The 18,239-nt window shown below is 40.9% G+C and overlaps 1 protein-coding gene across 6 annotated transcripts in view; it reads left to right on the top strand.

Moving 5' to 3' along the window:
• Positions 1–18,239, top strand: part of PLCB4 (phospholipase C beta 4) — a 360,059-nt gene that overhangs the window by 218,996 nt on the left and 122,824 nt on the right. The gene's annotated exons all lie outside the window — the stretch shown is intronic.

Here is an 18,239-nt window from a genome sequence, read left to right as displayed (position 1 = left end):
CTATTTATATGTCTGAAACTTTACCACTGCCATAAAATAACAGCTGACTGCATTCTGCTATAAGAAGAAACACAATAATATTCTATCACCTAGAGGCAACTGCTGTTGGTATTTTTGGCAGTTTTCTTCTAGCGTTTTTTTCTATTTTTTTTTCTTTTTTTCCTCTCCCATAGTTGAGGTCATAGACGAATCTTTTAAAAATATAAATCAGATCCTGTTTCACCTGTGTTTAAAATGCTTCCATGACTTCCCACTCTAGAATAAAGGAAATTCTTTAGAATGAAATATAGGGTCTTCTATAATTTGGTTCTTGCCTAATTACTACACCCTTACTTTCTACCAGTTTACTATACACACCCTAAGCTTTAGCCATAGCAAACCACTTACAATTCCCCACCAGGTACTATTCTATTCATGATTTGTATATGCTACTCCTTCTTCCTGAAATGCATTTGTTCCAATACATTTGATTGGCAGGCTCATCCTTCAGAACTCATATGAGAAATCTCCACCTCTCTGATAGCTTTCTCGACCCATTCAAAGAGGTGATAAATTCTTTGTGCGACTACTAACCTACACATATTACACTGCCTCCACATTTTACTTAATGTGTCTGTCTCTCTTACTAAGCATTCTTGAAGTCGGGGACCATATTTTACTTATCTTTCTTTCTCCAGGGACTAGCAGAATGCTTGCAACTGCCAAACTCATTGTAGATGTCTAGCATCAAAAAGGATTTTAGGTACAATTCATTTCAACTCAATCTGTTTTTTGTTTGTTCATTTTCTTCATAATTGAAATGGTGAAAGGACTTGATAATATTTAGACCTCTATGGGGATCTGAGCTTCAAGAGATTCAAAATATTAGGGTAAGCCATATGAAATTTTCATCTTTTAAATAAAAAATTATCACCATCAAGAATTGCATATAGTTCACACCTGTTGTGAAAAGGACACATCTATTATGTAACTGACTACTTTTATCTACTTGTACAACTTTCAGAGAAGGCCAAGGACTCAGTTAGATGCATATCCAAGTCTTTCTCCCAGGTAAGCTGGATTTAGGTTAGGTACCTGTGCCACCAGGATGATGGTATAGGGGAGAAAAAGTATTATCTTTTCCTCACCTATCACTAGGTAATGGCTGAGACCCCATAACAAAAGACAAGTTAACAAGGAAAAAACATACAAATTTAATTACTAAAAGTTTTACATGACATGGCAGCCTTCCAAAATGAAGACCCAAAGAAACAGGGAAAGCTATTTCTTTTTATGCTGAGGTTTGATGGAGAAGGACAGTTGTGCAGAAGTATGATTGGACAAAGTGGGGAGGTATGATCTAATAGAAGTACACCAAGGAGAACTTATCAGATTCTTCTCTGTGCCCCTAAGTCTTCAGAGATAAGCACATTCCTTTCCTCCAGGTATAAACAGGAACCTCCTGGAATGAGGGTCTTAAGACCTATTTTAGAGGAAGGTTAGCTCGGTTTCATGATTTCACGCCTGCCTCAGGGGAGAAAGGCGAGAGGAAGGTGAGAGTGACTTTCCTGCTTCTGCTGTTGTCTCAAATGACAAGGTGCCCCATATTTTGGGGTTGCTTGTTCTGAACCTAATCGATGGCCATTCCTTTGTTGTGAGCTGGTGAGAAGCATCTTTACCTGAATCTGCTGGAGCATTCCAAAAGATTTGCAGTTTTCCAAGGCAATTTTCCAGTCTCTGGAAATCTATAGGATAATTTAAAAATACTACATGGCTTCTCATAATCCCAAGAAGGTCATTTTGAAGAGATGAAATGCAATCCCTGGCTGGATATCTCTTCTACTGTCATGTGAGCAAAAACATGTTAGAGAAAAAAGAACTTTCTTTGATATATAGGTGAAAAATAGATTGATGAACCAGAGGTTCATCATCATTTGGATCTTTTATTTTTTGTGATGATTTTCTTTGGTTATTAATCATCACAACTCATATTAGGGAATACTACCACCTGTGCTTCTAACGGCATTCGCTTTTGAGTTCCTCTGAAAGCAAGGTAAAGTTAGAAGGAATAAAACCTTGAACAAGTATAAAATACAATCCAGCTGAGCTTTCAATGTTTTGAGTGCTATTTTACTAGGATTTTAAGCAAAAACGTTTTAACTTTATATAGAGTAAACATGTCTCTTCATAATAGCATATCAAACCAGAAAGCCAAACAGTATTTCAAGCTGGATGACAGCCAGTATTTTTTTTTTTATTATTATTTACCAATCCTATACTATTTAGTTCTTTGGGGCTAGAGCCATGAAAATATTTAAGGCAACAAAATGTAAGCACAAAAGGTTTGTTTTTACAGTCTGTGCATGAACAGCAGTGAGACATGACAGCCGGCAGCCAGTGGGAAGAACAGGAATTAGAGAAATAAAACCCCCAAATCCCTGAAGTGTCAAAGCAGGGGGACCTTTTGTGAAGGAGCCTAAATACGCTCGCCACCATGTGATCACTGATGTTACCGTGACCACCTGAAGTAGCACGTAAACATTAAATTATGTTCCACGTATTTGTTTAAAGAAAGCTGGATGTGTTCTAAGCAGCGAGTAAGCACTCCCTAGGTTAGGAAAATATATTTAATAACTACTGTTTTAAAAACATAGATTATTTTGTCAATAAATGTAGTAAGTGCAATTGCATGTGAGTTTTGTTTTATTGTTTCCACATTACCGAGGAATTCTTTTTGAGGCAGCCAAAATTTCAGAAACTACATTCTGTAGCAGCCTGCCTCGTAGCATCTGATGGTATTGCCATGCCACTTCTCAATCTGCATTTTTCTAACTTTATTTGACTCATAAGTTAATTAAATGCAAAATATATTTTGTTTTCTATGCGATGCCTAATATTAAATCTTTAAAATTAGATTTTGTCTCTTGTAGAGGGGAGAAACAGCGGGGCTTTTAGAAACACATGACACCCAGATGTCTTTAATTCAACCAGTCTCTTGACTTTACCTTAATATCCATTTTAAAGGCCCAAAGACCCCAATTCCCGGCAGGTCAGGCCCTCCCCAGTGGTTCCTAGAATTCCCAGGTGCTGACACTCTTGTGATGACTGGTGTCCTCCAATGTGCCTTGTTACCTCACAGTTTCTAGGACTGTCGCTCACTCCAATTTGTTTCTCTGTCTAAAACCATTATTTTATCAAATCCCAGATTCACAAGGATGTTGTGTGAAGGAGACATTTACTGAAGATTTGGTGGCAGTGGAGGAAAATTACAGCACAAAGCAGGGCACACTTTAAGATGAAAAATCAGATCATACTGAATAAATTTCATTAGCCCACCTGCCCAAAGGGTGTCTCTTTTTGTCTTCTTTTGTCTCCCTTCTGCACCAAAATGCATGTTCCTGTTTTTCTTTTCTTTTCTAATCGCTCCACTGTAGTCCTTTGCCAGTTCATTCTTTTCTAGATGCTTCTTTCTTCACTGTTAAAAAAAAATCGTCCCTCTCAAGCCAGAGAAGAAGAACTGAAAATATAAATCTTTTCTTATCCTGAGCCGTTGGGCTCCCTTTTCACCTCAAAACTCTCCCATCCAGACTCTCCTGAGACCTTCCTTTTTTATAAGCCTGAAGGTCAATGTATGCACTTAAACAAGTTCTAAAAAGAGCTTTAAGAAGGCTACTGTCCTCGATAAGCGCTCACCAACAGAACTTTCTGCAGTGATCAAAATGGTCCACATCTGTGATGAGCATTATGGCAGCCACTAGCCACCTGTGGCTATTTAGAACTGGAAAGGTGGATAGTGGGAATGCGGGACTGAGTTTTAAATCTTACTTAATTTTATTTAATTTTAAATTTACATAGCTATGTGCAACCCAGTGGATGGTGTAGAGAATCAACTCAAACTACAACCAGATTTTAAAATACCACTCTCCTTGCTCAACACAAAGAAATTGTTCTCAATGCATTTCATTGGAATCTACAATTTTCATCAGCTGTTTCTTCTTAGGGTCAGCCAGAACAGAGACTTAAATGTTTTATAGATTATGTGACTCAGCCACTGGCCCTGCCTTCCCCACAACACGGATCCCAGTTTGGGATACCCCCTTTCCTGGCAAAGTCTTGGTCTACTCTATACACCTGTACACATACACACAGACACACACAGAGTTTGTGGCTACAGCTGCTGCCTTGAAAACTGAGACAACTATTGCAGTTGCCAGACTCAGAAGAGCATCAAAATGCAGGATCAATACAAACCTAATGTAGGGCAGAGTGGGACAAGCTGACTTTGGCCTCTTCCCAAGGCTGTTCCGAAATCAAATTGTGAGCTACCCCATGAACTTCAGAAAAGCCCGGGCAGCCTAACTCCACAGGCTGTTCATCAGTGAGGCAAAGCATTTTCCAAATTCAATCTTCAAAAATTAAAAACACAACCCTCATATAAAGTATTTTGATGGGAAAGTTCATTTCACCACTCTTCCGTGAGGACACCAGCAGGATGATACAGCTAGTTCCAAGAGCCCTTGAAGAAAAGAGTTTTATATAGTCAGGAAAGGGAACCCGAATAAGTTGTCAATTAGATGCAAAACCAGGTAAGGCCCTATAAGGCAATAAAACTCTAACCTATTCTGGAGCTGCCTTTTTCTATGAGACACAAATCATAAGCATCTCTATAGAACAACAAGAACAAAAATTTACAACTTATCTATTTAACTTCAGAGAATCTGGGCCCTCAATGATAATACAAACCAAAGGTACATTTTTCTATAGATAGAAGTCATTCTTTGGTGAGCCTCTTAAACAGTTCTCCAATATAATATTGAAAAGATATATAGTTATCTTTTTTAGCTTTAAATTATTTTTGAATAATTTAAATTGTGTAACAGGGTCAGGTTATACTTGTAGTTACATTAAAGGATACTTAGAGTTGTCATAATGATAATTATGATGTTTTTCAACTTTTGGAATCAACCTAAGAGTAGACAAAACATTTATTATTATTGATCAAATGAAATGAAAAAGCTCTTTATCTATGTAAAGTCAGTGCAGACAGATGTTGGAAAGCAGAACGGGCTGGAGAACTGGAGGAAAGACCAGAGGCTTGACATTCGCAGCGGGAAGGAGGGTTGATAGTTGGTGGTACGGGAGTTAGAAACCTGCATCTATGATTTAAAGTGTAAAAGCAGCCAGTCACAAAACAAAAAAATACAATAATTTCAAATTTGGAGTTGGGGAGAAAGGAGTAGGGGTTAAATTTCTGTATTTTGATTCCAAGTAAACTATTATGTGCATGGTGGATAATTAGTTCAGTTGCTGGCTGTCTTGCCATGAGTCCTGCTTTCTTCAAGCTCTTGCCCCTGCTAGAATTGGACATAGAGAACAAAACAAAGTTTTGCTGTCACTTTATTATCCACCACATTAAGTACAGGCTTCTCAGTTTGAAAGTCCAGGCAGGCCCTGGGCATGGGGCCCCTGAAGCCCTTCACCTTCATCCCTCAAGCTGTGATGAGGAAGGTGGTGGGTGTGCTCCTCGTCGTGGTGTGAGAAGGAAGGAAGGGGCAGCAGGTGAGGGGAAGGACCCTGGAAGCCTCAGGGAGGAGGCCCCTTTTGGGCTTGGTATTGATTGACATGTCATTCATCCAATCAAAGCATGGCTGTGATGAGCGGTGAGGCCAGGGCTTCTGGGAGTGTGTGGGTGTGTCAGCACATTATATTGGAGGGAGGGGAGAGGCTTGTCCATTTGGAGCAGAGTGTAGGGTGGTGGAGTACAGGGGTGGAGCTACAGAAGTGGGCAGTGTCCATACCATAAATGGCCTCACTTTCTAGCCCAGGGCATTGACATTAGATCCTAAAAGCTATAGGGAGCCTTTGATGGGTTTTCAGCAGGGGAGTGGTAAGTTCTGGATGATAAGTAACAAGTGTATATGTCTGGATCAGTTATGTGAATAGTCTTGGAGGGTTGTGGTAGGATTGAGGGACCCACTGGACAGTTGGACAGGTGCATGGAGAAATTAGGGGACATTTTGAGTATGGGAATGAATTAGAGGATTTTCTTTCCTGGTGGATGTAGAAGATGAGGGAGAGTAAGGAGTGTAGGTTGAGGTTGGATTTCCAGTACAGGAAGCTGGACAGCTCGGATGCAAGGCAAAGAGAATTCCAGAGAAGAGAGTACATGCATAGAAGCACTTACATCCTTCCTCTCCCTTAAATGAGGAAATACCAGAAGGAAAAGTGGTGTTTATCATTAAATCTTCTGTAGTACCTAAGAAACATTTTGCATATAATAGAATCACATAAGTATGATGTGATTAGTAAACATAAGTTGAGCAGAAAGGGAATTGAACATAGTAAATGCTCCAAGAGGTTGAACAAATGGGTGCATTCTCCTCTCCCTGCCCTCCTCTCCCAAACTGTTTCCATCCTGGTGGGGTCAAAGAAGGGGGTCCTTAGAGACTCTTAGAGCCACAGGCTTCCTCCACGAAGCCTCTCAAATGGGTGATGCTGCATCTTCAAGGTAGAGTTTTTTAAAACAGTGCTGAAATACTCTTTAAGAATAGATGCCAACCACTTATTTTAGAGTTTTATTTATAACAAGATTTTGTAGTGGGTCTCTCACCTCTCCCCCTACCAAGAGAATGATAGAAGGTAAACTCAGGTATTTGAAGGGTGAGATTTGAATCACAGCCAGTCACCTGCCTAACACTCCACCTTGACCCTGTCTGCACATTAGAACTACCTGGAGAGATTTTCACAAAGACTAATGCCCACTCCCTCTTGAGATGTTATCTTATCAGTTTGGCTTGGGGCTCAGGCATAGTAGTTTAAAAAAAAAATCTGCTCAGGTGAATCAACTGTGCACCCAGTGTTGAGAAAAGCTGCCCTAAAGGATTATCTTTTGGAACATTGTTGATACCGTGTTTATTGGATGATGATCTGAGAGTGTGTTATCGATCAACCCAAGTGGAAGATGATATTGAGGTTTCATCAGTCTGAACTGAAAGCCTGTTTAGGCAGAAAGATTTGAATAACAACAACAACAAAAAACACCTTGACAATTAGAATATTCTAATTAAGGGTAAGATTTGATATATATGTTTATATGTACATGTCACATTGTATCTATTGTGTGAATTATATTGAAATCATTAGGCCACACCAACCTATATAACAAAAATGTTAAACAGTCTTGAGAACAGCTGACCCTTTAATGATTCCAAAATGTACTTGATGTTTTACCAGAGGCAGTGTTTGTGACATCAGTTATAAGGTACTGAATAAATGAGAAAGCATTTTTTTAGAAGAAAGTTAGACTAGGGTGGATAATATAGAAGGTATTTTTTAAGGTCGTTACCAGTTACAGCTTAAACATTATACGTGCACTTAATCCATATTGCTGGCCCCTGTTCTACGTGGCCGAGGTAAAGCAGCGAACAAGACTCAGTCTCAGGAGCGTACAGGAGAGGGACAATAGACTATATAAAGCATAGAAATGAGCAAGTAAGTTTCCAGTAGTGTTAAATACTATTATGTTATTAAAAGGACCGATCAGAGAGACAGGCAGCCACTGAGGAGTAGGGGCGGGGCACTGCTGAGGGTTGGGTGGTCAGGGGAGGCTTTACTCACGCAGCCACATTGAAAATTAGAGCTGGACGATGAAAAGGAGCCAGTTTGGCCAAGAACTAAGAGGAAAGCATTCCAAGAGATGGAAAGGCAATACAAGGCCCCGAGGCAAGCACAGTGTTGTCATGTTGAAAGAGCAGGTTGGAAGGGCATCGTGAACAGGGACGTGGTAAGAGAAGTCTGAGAGGTAGGCAGAGGCCCCCTCCTGCAGAGCAACAGTTCTCAAAGTGTGGCCCCCAGTCCAGTGTCACAGGTGCCACCTGGAACCTCATTAGAGATGAACTTTTTCAGGCCCATCCCACAGACCTACTGAATCAGAAACTCCGGAGATGGGCCCAGCTGTTAAAGCTGTTGTCTTTATCAAACACTTCAAGGAAGTCCAATACATGCTTAAGTATGAGAATAAATGGGTAGAATGAGGCCGCGGAGTTTAGATTTAATTTAGATTGCTATGGGAAGCCATTTTCAACAGGAGCTGATTCATGATCTGATTTACATTTTAGAAACTGTACAGACACTGGTTCATAAAGGGGGGGGGCACAAAAGGTTAGAGAACACCAGGACATTAAGGAAGGTGACCTGGAGTCCTAATCCTTCCTCTTACTATGTCTCCATAGGCAATTTTTTTTTTAGCATCTCTGTGCTAGAAAATACGGGGTGGGAAGGTCTGAAGAGTATCAGCTGTCCACTTAAGGACCTTTTCTGTGGTTCTGCACCCACCTGCCTTCAGTGACCTTTTTTGTCATCAGTGGCTGTATGACTTTTTCCTGAAGTCATAAGAAAGCTAATGCCAGGCATCTGGGCACTACATTGGTTGGCCTGAACACTGAAACCACCCAAAGCAGCAAGAACTAGTGTCAGCCAGGTTTTTGCAAAAACACCCTAGCCTATTCCTTCCTCTAGACCAGCCTTTGAAATAACAGTGCCGATAATGTTATCTGGGCTCTCATGCCCCCCAAGCTCAGAGTTCCTTTACATCGAAGCATGAGACGTTTAAGGAAAGGTCTGCGTGGTTTGGAAAGTCCCGGAAAGTAAGTGGACTTGAAGACAAAAGACTCTGGTTTGAGCCTTGACCCTGACATTTACAAGTTACGACCTTGAGCAAGTCCTTTTACCTGTCTGCATTAACACTGGTCTCATCTCAAATGGGAACAATCTACCTCCACCAAGGGATCCTATTAAATAGCAAAAGAGTACGAGCCCAGTGGCTCCTCTTCTTTTTGTGTTTCTTCCCTCTCCAATAAGTTTCTTTGGGCTTGTTTTTCTTTATTTCTTCACAAAAGCAGAAGGTTAATTCTATTTTCTGGAGGAAAAGAAGCATCTCACTCATGAAATAGTGTCGAAGTCAGTGTGATGGAAAACTCTGATACTTGGGATCCATGCTTCAGGGGTGCAAGGAGGACGGCTTGTTCGTGGGAAGACATGAGAAGCATCCATTGGGAAACCTGGGAAGGAAATTTGGGATGGTGCTAGATTTACAAAGAGCTTGTGGAAACACAATACAAAATGAGAAGAAAGTGTGGAAACGAGTCCATTAAATTAAATAGTAATAAACTAGCTGAGGAGCTACTTAAGTGTCTCTAGTACTACTGTGCACTGCTAAAGAATTTAGTTAAAACTCAATAGTTAAAATTACAGTGGTAGATTCTCTATTGCTTCTTTGCAGACTTCAGTGTAAAGAGGAAAATGCTCAATATTAGCTACGTTAAGCCAAGTCTGTGGGCTGCAGGTAAACAAAAGGATGTTGCCCAAGACATCCTTTTAATTAGGTTTGATGGTGAAGAGGCCCAAAGGCATCCTGGCTTCATTCTCTTTGCTGTTGCAGTGTGCTAATGCATGTGGCCTAGCCATTGCATGAATAGAGTCTATCCAAGTGTGAACAAATGAACAGTCTGATGAAATATACAGCACATTTTAAAGTGAATAATTTTGAATCCTCTTTTTGATTATATAAAACTGTATTTCTTTAAACCTGTGTAATTTCATACAAGGAAATGTTTCATACAAGGAAATGTTTTTGTTGTTGTTACTTGTTTTGGGTTGTTTTAGAATGGGTGCTATATTAGGATGCTCCAGAGAAACAGAAATATAGGAAGAGGGATATGATGAGGTATTGGCTCATGCAATTTTGGAGACTGGGAAATCTTATGAACTTCTGTCTACAAGCAGCAGGGTAGTTCCAGTTCAAACCTAAAGGCTTAAAAACCAGAGGGGGAGCCAGTGGTGTGTAAGTACAAATCCGAAGGTCTGAAAACTAGGACCACCAGTATCCAAGGGCAGGAGAAGATGGATTTCAATTCAGACCCTGAATGGAACAATGGATTGGGTGATGCCCACCTGTATTGGTGAGGGCAGATCTTCTTTACTTAGTCTATCAACTCAAATGCCAATCTCTTCCAGAATGACCCTCACGGCACACTCAGAAATAATGTTTTACCAGCTATCTGGGCATCCCTTAGCTAGTCGAGTTGACATACAAGATTATCTCCAACATGGGTGTTTTTTAGTGTTTACAGTAGAAACATCTACCACTCTGAGCATTCACTAGGGGACAGACCTTGTGCTTGACAAATGGTGTACAAATATTATTTCACTTAAGCCTCACAACAACCCCATTGTTAAGTAGGTCTTTTCCCCCTCATGCCACAACTTACAAAACCAGGGTTTAAAATGGGGACATACCTTGCTCATGACTCCATAGTTATAAGCAGCACCTGTGAACTGTTAGAAATGCAGATTACCAGGTCCCATCCAGACTTACAGAATCAGAATCTCTGGGTAGGGTCCAGCACTCTGTATTTTAAAAGTTCTCCCAGTAATTCTGATGATGTAGCTCAAGTTTGAGGACTCCTAAGCATAGGGTAAGGTAAGGAGTTTTAGACGTATTAGAAGGAAAAAGAATTAATTCCATTTAGAGTTTTTTGCAGCTAATCTCCCTCAAGCAGGCAATGCAGATACAAGGGTGAAAAACTGTTGAATGAAAAAGACTTCTTTTTCTAGGTTAAGCATATCAGTTTTTATGCAGCCCATCCATGTGTCAGGCACAGTGCAAAGTATTTGACCTCGATCATCTCTTCAAAGCCTCAGGTGGTTGTAAGAATTAAATGAGATTACTTTCCCCAGTTTGCAAATGAGGAAAGAGAAGCTGGGATCACTGAAGGACTTGCCTACTGTATTAGTCCATTTGCGCTGCTATAAAGAAAACACCTGAGGCTGGGCAATTTGTAAAGAAAAGGAGTTTATTTGGCTCACAGTTTTGCAGACTATACAAGAAGGGTGGCACCAGCATCTGCTTCTGCTGAGGGCTTCAGGGAGCTTCCAACAATGCAGGAGGCAGAGGGGGAGCAGGCTTGTGACATGGCAGGAGAGGGAGGACGTGGTGCCATGCTCTTGTAAACAACCAGCTCTGGTGTGTACTAATAAAACAACAACTCTTTATCACAGGGAGGGCTCTAAGCATTCATGAGGGATCTGTCCCCATAACCAAAACCCCTCTCACCACGCCTCCCATTCAATGCTGGGGATCAAATTTCAACATAAGGTTTGGAGGAACCAAACATCCAAACCATATCACCTAGTAACCAACACAGAGTAAGTGATGGAGCCAGTTTGCAGATCCAGTATATTGAGAAAGAGAACCTACATGAATCACAGCTACCTGCTGTATGACTCAGAATGGCAGTCAGCAGAGAAACCTTTTTTTTTGAAGGTATGTATGATGTAAACAATATAAAATTAAAAACAGTATTTCCAAAGTTTATTAAAGACAGCTAGAACCAATGATCTGCTTATCTCTTTTATTTACTGTTTGCTTTATCTATTCTAGATCATAATTGTTATACTACTACTAAGTCCAGGAGATTTTAATCCATTTCTCTTAAGGAAATGAGACTGGAAAGAATTTATTTTTCATATTATTGTCCCTCCGCGTCCTAAGAACTCTAACACCTCTATCTTATGACTAATAAAAATCAGCCTGTAAGGATAAAAAAAGTATTAACCAGGGCTTTTTTTAGTCTCTCAGTTTTGGGGAGTAAGAAAACAAGGTAAAATGTACTAAATATGAAAAGAATATAATATTGTCTTTTAACTGATGGAAATAGAATATTCTCAGCAGGAAAGCCTGTTGAATCTTTAATATTGATTTTGATGAATTAATAACTATATAGTTTCTAAATTACTTTCTCTTAAAGCCATAAGTAGCAAGCAACTGCTGTGAAATGGTGCTTTGTCAAAAACATTTATTGAGGCAGATGGGCAGAGCCAGTACAGATTCCCAGGTATCTGGGTGGATGTCCTCTTTCTACTACAGAGTTACCTGAGGACAGTTTGCTGGCACCTCCACAGCCCTTCTGCCTGGATGTTCTTCTCCTAAGTACCTGAAAGGGCAGGTTTAGATCCTCTTAACTTTGGCGGGATGATGCAAAATGGAGCCTGGGTTTTGAATGTTCTCCAAAGCCAAGTTGCCAGGATATTGTTTGCAAATAAAGGGTTTTTGTACCAAGTGGTATTTAGGGTAAAATCTTTGCCAAAGCACTCTTTCCAAAAGCTTGACATACACATGGGCATGGATTTGGAGCTAAACAGAAATAGGTTCAGTTTTGGCTTTGCTGCTAAAGAGATGTGACTGTGAGTCAGTCTTAAATCCACTAAACCACAGCTTTCTTGTTTGAAAAATGGGATGGGAGTGATAATACCTACCTCCCACTGCTATTATGAGGAATAAATAAGATGGATCGCTTTAGAATGTAAGATTATGCCCGTCTGCTGGTGTAACCACCGTCAGTGGTTTCCTACCTCATTCCAAGTAATTTCCAAAATTCTTTTGTGTCCTGCAAGTCCCCTACATGATCCACCACTTCACTGTCCCATTGATGTTACCTGCACATATGAGGCACATTCTGACCTCAGGGCCTTTGCACTTACTGTTCCCACTCTGGATTGCTTGCCCTCATCTATTATCAGTTCTCACGGTTCACTGCCTCACTTCATTCAGGTTCTGTTCAGATATCACTTCCTGCAAGAGACCTTCATGATCATCTTACCTACACACACAGGCCCTTACCTTTCTCAATTTTTTTTTTATCTTTACATTGTCATTACCTGATACTTATTTATTTTTTATTCATTGCCAGAATCCTCCTAAAATATAATCTCCGAGAGCAGAGACTTTGTTTTTATTTACTGTTACCTCTGCAACAGGGAGTTCATTCATCACTCAACAAATATTTCCTAAAGCTTTCTGTGATCCAGCAAATTCCTTAGTTACATATTGGAGACTTGAATTTATTGTTACTTAAATGGTTTCTAGTTTTTAAGGAATTTTAAGAGTCCCAAGGAACTGGAACTGGAAATCCTAGTTTGGAATCTGGAGAAAGGGTTAGCCAGAGACCACCCTCTGTGGCAGCCATGGAGCTGTGTGGTTTAAATCACCCTGCAAGAAAAACGTGTACCTGTACCAGGAGTGCAGTCCACAGACAGTACCCCTGTGCAGGCTTCCTGCCAAAGCTCCAACCAGTGACCGAGCATGACAGATTTACTACAGCCGGGCCTTCCCTGCGTGGGTGTTGTGTGCTCTGAGGCTCCCGTCCACCTGCTTGGAGGTGTTCTCAGAGCTGTACTGCAGTCTGGTGCTTCATCCTGCTACAGAGTGTGGAAGCTCTCCCTGCCAATCCTGCTCTCCTTTCTCTTTCACAGGCATTTGCCCTAGTTAATCTCTTACACTTCCAGTTCTATCTTGATGTCTGTTTCTACGTGGCCCAGATGATGCATCAACCCTTCCCCCAAGGTAGGAGGGTCCGTGCTAAGCCTTTAGGACTCTGGGCTCATTGCAGAATTCTCTAGATGGTAGCATGAGTCCTTGTGTGATGTTCCAATAATTGCTGTACTTCCTTTAGACACAGTAAAAAGTGATAGAGCCAGCACTGGCCCTAAGAGCCCATAGGAACTGTGTATGTTTGAGGCCTAAATAGAAGCTATTGCAGAAGACAAAAGTAGAACCGGAGTGACATATCACAGGGCTACTGTGAAGAAAAGCATTTTCAAAAGCTGCATTATTGAAATGGGAAATGCATGTATTCAAAGGGAAGTTCCGTGAAAGTCATTTGAGATTCCTTTCTTTTCAATGACTCTTCTATTCTCTATTGTCATCTCCACATAGCAATAGTTTAAAATGACCTTTCCTAAGCCTGCCTTTTCAGATATGTCTTTTATATCACTGTATTTTTGATCACTTGCTCGGTGTAACTTATTATTCTGGAACTAATTGTGTTTTAATTAGAAATGCTTTACTAAAGAGAAGGATTTCTCAGCTTGCAGCCGTGTTTCCAGCATGTCTGCAAAAGCACATCTCCTACTGTCCTTAGAATTGTTTTTGGCTAGGATCGGGAGGGGAGGTGACATGATTTTAATATTTGTTGTAAATATTTATTGCAAATCCTGTTTATTTGCCTCCATAGCGGAACAAGCTGGTCCTCTTTAGTTTTTCCTTATTTTAGTTGCTAAGGCAACTGTTTTGACTAATATGACAGTTTTCCTACCCAAGAAAATTACTTTGAGTGACCACCCACTCCATTTGAAGACATATTTTGTTGACTTTCTTCTTCCTTCTGCAAGCTGAGAGGTAGTTGTTGAATGTTTTAGGAATAATTTCTCCAAGTGTTTCCCAGCAAGAGTCAGGGAGCCCACCCCAGTGTCCTGCTCCAGAGAAAGCCCTGCGCATCCAGAACTGCACATCCAGATTTTCCTCACTGTGCACACGTGGGAGACACATCAGGGACGGAAAAGGACAAAGAGAGACAGACACACAGAGTTTGGCATCTCAACCTGGCCGACCTTGCAGATTAAGTCCCAAAGACTTATCATCTATTAAAGTAAAAGAGAAAGTGGAAATTTCTCTAGCTATTGATAAATCTAGAGTGAGCAGTTAGAAATAGTCTGGCCCCTCTCAGGTGGCAAATATGAGCATATCCTTCTTCCCCTGGATTCAAATCGTAGTTGAGCTGACCAAATGCTCACAGAGCCAAAGACATTTCTGAGACTTTGCATCTAAGTCCATTTGGGCTGCTATAACAAAATGCAATACACGGGGTAGCTATGAACAACACATTTATTTCTCACAGTTCTAGAGACAGGGAAGTCCAAGATCAAGGTGATTGGGCAGATTGGGCATTTGGTGAGGTCCCATTTCCTGATTCATAGGCGGCACCTTCTCCCTACATCTTCACGGAGTGGGAGGGGCAACCGTCTCTCTGGCCTCTTTTATAATTGTACCCATCCCCTTCACCTCCCAAAGGCCCCTTCCTCCTAATACCATCACCTTGGGGGGTAGGATTTCAACATATGAATTTTGAAATGGAGTACAAACATTCAGACCCTAGCACCTTGTCAAGCACTATCAAGCCAAATTTTAATTTATTTTTTAAATAAAATATGAAAAATCAGGAAAAGTGACGTGCTTTCCTCTTGTTGCTTTTTGATAGCCTTCATCGATTCTTCCAAACCAGGTCACATAGAAAGTTGATGATGTTCTTCATTTCTGAGATGAGAATAAAATGAAAGGAGCGGATTAAATCTTCCACTTGACACCAGAATAAATGTCCCTTTATCTCACAGTCATTGCTGCAATGAGCACAATCAATGCTCATGGTTGATTATTGAGGGAGAGACAGCTCCATTTCCATTTCTTTGGGATTCAGAATGCAAGATAGACAGCAGGTCTGTCACCTTTGGTAGTTGCTGAAAAACTCACTTGATAGCCCCCTCACCACCTGAGTGTATGATTTGCCATGTCAGAGAGGCACAGGCCGGGGGCTGGGAATGATCTCTTCCGGTCACTACACCTCAAAATGCCCATGAAAAGGGAAAAAAAAAAACTAGAACAGTGTTTCGATGACTTGTCTGTGCCAGCAGCCGCTTGGCCTGAATATAGACCGAGGCTGGCTTGGGCAGGGAGGGATGGCCGTGATGGAGGAAAAGCAAACACAAGCTGACCTTCCTGTACAGAAACCAAACTTTTAATGAGTCAAGGTCAACAATAATTTACAAACACTGGGTTCCCCTTATGTTTAGACCTGTGTTCTAGCTCACTGGAAATAAGCACACACTAGAAACAGTGTTCTTTGTAAAGACCCACGTAACAGAAATTGATTCCTGGTCAAAATGTAGATGTTCTGCCCCGTAGTGCCTGTGTCTTATTGGCTGATGTGTCTAACCTCAGTTAGGATCAGTTTTCTCATCTGTAAGGCAGGGATGGGAGGGATGGTGGTATTTACTTCATTTGTTTCTTTGGTGGTTAATAATAATCAATACTGTCAACATTAATACTAATTACTATTACTGTGTTATTGTATTAATAGTCAATACTAATTTACTTGGTTCCGATTATGTATCAAGCACTCTAATGCACAGAGATAACCTGTGAGACAGGTTTTATGGTTGATGTTGTCCCTGTTTTCAGGGGTGAAGAAATGAGTGCCTAACCACATTTGGATCAGGTCCATCTGACCCTAAAACCCATGTAAAATGCCTGGGCATTTCTGGTGCTCGTGTAATGGTTTTTATGCTTACGTGTTTCTGTTACCTTCCGCAGGAAGCTGTAATGCAGTAATACGTGCTACCAGATAAAACAATGGACAGGGATTTAGGTTAAAGGAAAAAAATAAATATGGGAAAGTACATCAAATTAGGGACAAAATTAGCAGGCAGCGACTCTACGGGCAGCGAAAATGTTCAGTCAAGCTGAAAGAAGTGAGCCTCAGATTTGCTTCTGCTGTTGCTGGTGGTAAAGCAATGTGGGAAAGAGGTGTGGTCATAGGATTCTCAGTGTCCACATTAGATTGTAAGGAAGGCAATAGATCAGCAGGAATTGAGTTTTTCCTGTTGCTAGGATCTGAGAAATTCTTACAAAATGCACAAGATAATGAAAACTACTCCCCCATAAAAAACCTGCAACAGATACAGAACGCTTCAGTTGTTCAGTTGCAGAGTTGGTGGGATTCACAAGGGAATCCTTAAGAAATGCAGTAATTAGATCTGAAACATTACAGAAGCCCTTCAGGATGATTCCTGGCATTCAGTGACAAAGAAAATTAGCAGAGCCTCATTCAGATATGACTGCTGAGAAGTTACCTGGCCCACTTCCTAACAGTGTCACGCTCTTGTTTTTCTTTCTTAAAGCAGGTGTATGATATTATGCAAGATACTTAATCTCCATGCCTTCATGTCTTCATCTCTAAAATGGGAATAATAATCACAGTACCTCCCTCATAGTAGTGTTGGGAGGGTCACGTTCTAGTACCATTTCACTGCAAAACAAAAGGATCTACCAAGGAGAAGGAGCCCAGCTTCCTTTTATGATCTCCCCTGTAGTGCTCAGATCTGGAAGGGAATTTTCCTGACAATAAGACTTAGAATATTACTGCTTCTGTCTGCTCAGGGAACCACAGCCCAAGTTCTGGTCAGGGGTCTCCTTGTGAAATTTAAAACTGCTAGTAGGGAAAACAGAATACAGATTGGACTTACCAGAGGGGCCAGGTCCTTATGTTTGTGAGTGGGAGGTGGGGCAAAAGCAAGGTAGGTTGTGTTTCAGTTCCTTTCAGGGATGACCACATATCCCTCAGATTTGCCCTCTGATTTTTCATGGGCGGTTTGAACATATTTGGTCTGAGAGCCTTTCAGCCACAGTTGATGAGGTTATTGTGGGTTTTGTTGTGAACCTTGTGCGTAGCATCAGTCACGGCTTTTCAGGAGGTCACCCTGGAGAATTTCCATTCTGGTAATTGCGTCTCCTAACAACTGATACATTTTAGTCTTGTGAACTGGACGGGCACCTGGTAAATATTTTTTTTCCCCTTTTTTGCTTTTGTTGCTAGGGAGCCCAGAGCTAAATTGGTGTCCTGTTGTAACTATGTAGGACCTTATGGCAGGCATTTCTGAGAGTTGCCTTTTACTCTGTCCTTATTTTACTATTCTTTTAAATTTTTATCCTCCTTGCTCAGCTTTCTTATCCTATTTTGAGAATGATTTCTTGGCAATAGCATTTAAACAGTGCTCCTGGTTCAACAGGAATTCCCAGGAGGTAGCTCAAAGCCACCCCCAACCTCCAAGATGAGTTTGTATGCATTTGAAAAAGGCGTCCCTTTCTTTAGCCAGGCAGCCTCGACCTCGTGCCCTTGTATTTGTACTTCTGTCCTTGGCGGCCCTCCAAGAACTGACCACGATAGGTTCTGGGCTTGGTGTAACCTCTCAATTTGAGAAGCTTCCTGTGTATTTGTTTTACATGTTGGCATGCTACAAAATATTTTATTTGAAAAGTCATCTGTTCATTGTTTTCATTAATGAGTTCATTTTGGGGTGGTTTTTGATATGCTAGGTGCTAGGAACACAAAGGTAAACAAGACTGCTTCAAAGACTGCCTTCTGCCTTCTTGGAGGTTACATTCTAGTGTGAGAGCCAGTCAATAAATCAATAAACAAACATGAAATCGTTGCAGACGATGATTGGTGCTAGCAAGGAAGTAATCAGCATTCTGTAATAGAGAATAAAATGAGAGAGTTATTAAAGGGATCAGGGAAAGCCTCTCTAAGGTAGGGGATGATTAAGGCAAGGTCTGTAGGATGAAGGGGAGTCTAATACACTACGGGCAG

Source organism: Microcebus murinus, chromosome 16 (genome assembly GCF_040939455.1).
Source record: "Microcebus murinus isolate Inina chromosome 16, M.murinus_Inina_mat1.0, whole genome shotgun sequence".
Taxonomy (NCBI): domain Eukaryota; kingdom Metazoa; phylum Chordata; class Mammalia; order Primates; family Cheirogaleidae; genus Microcebus; species Microcebus murinus.
Note: the sequence above shows the minus strand (reverse complement) of the source record. Positions and strands in the feature narration are given on the sequence as shown.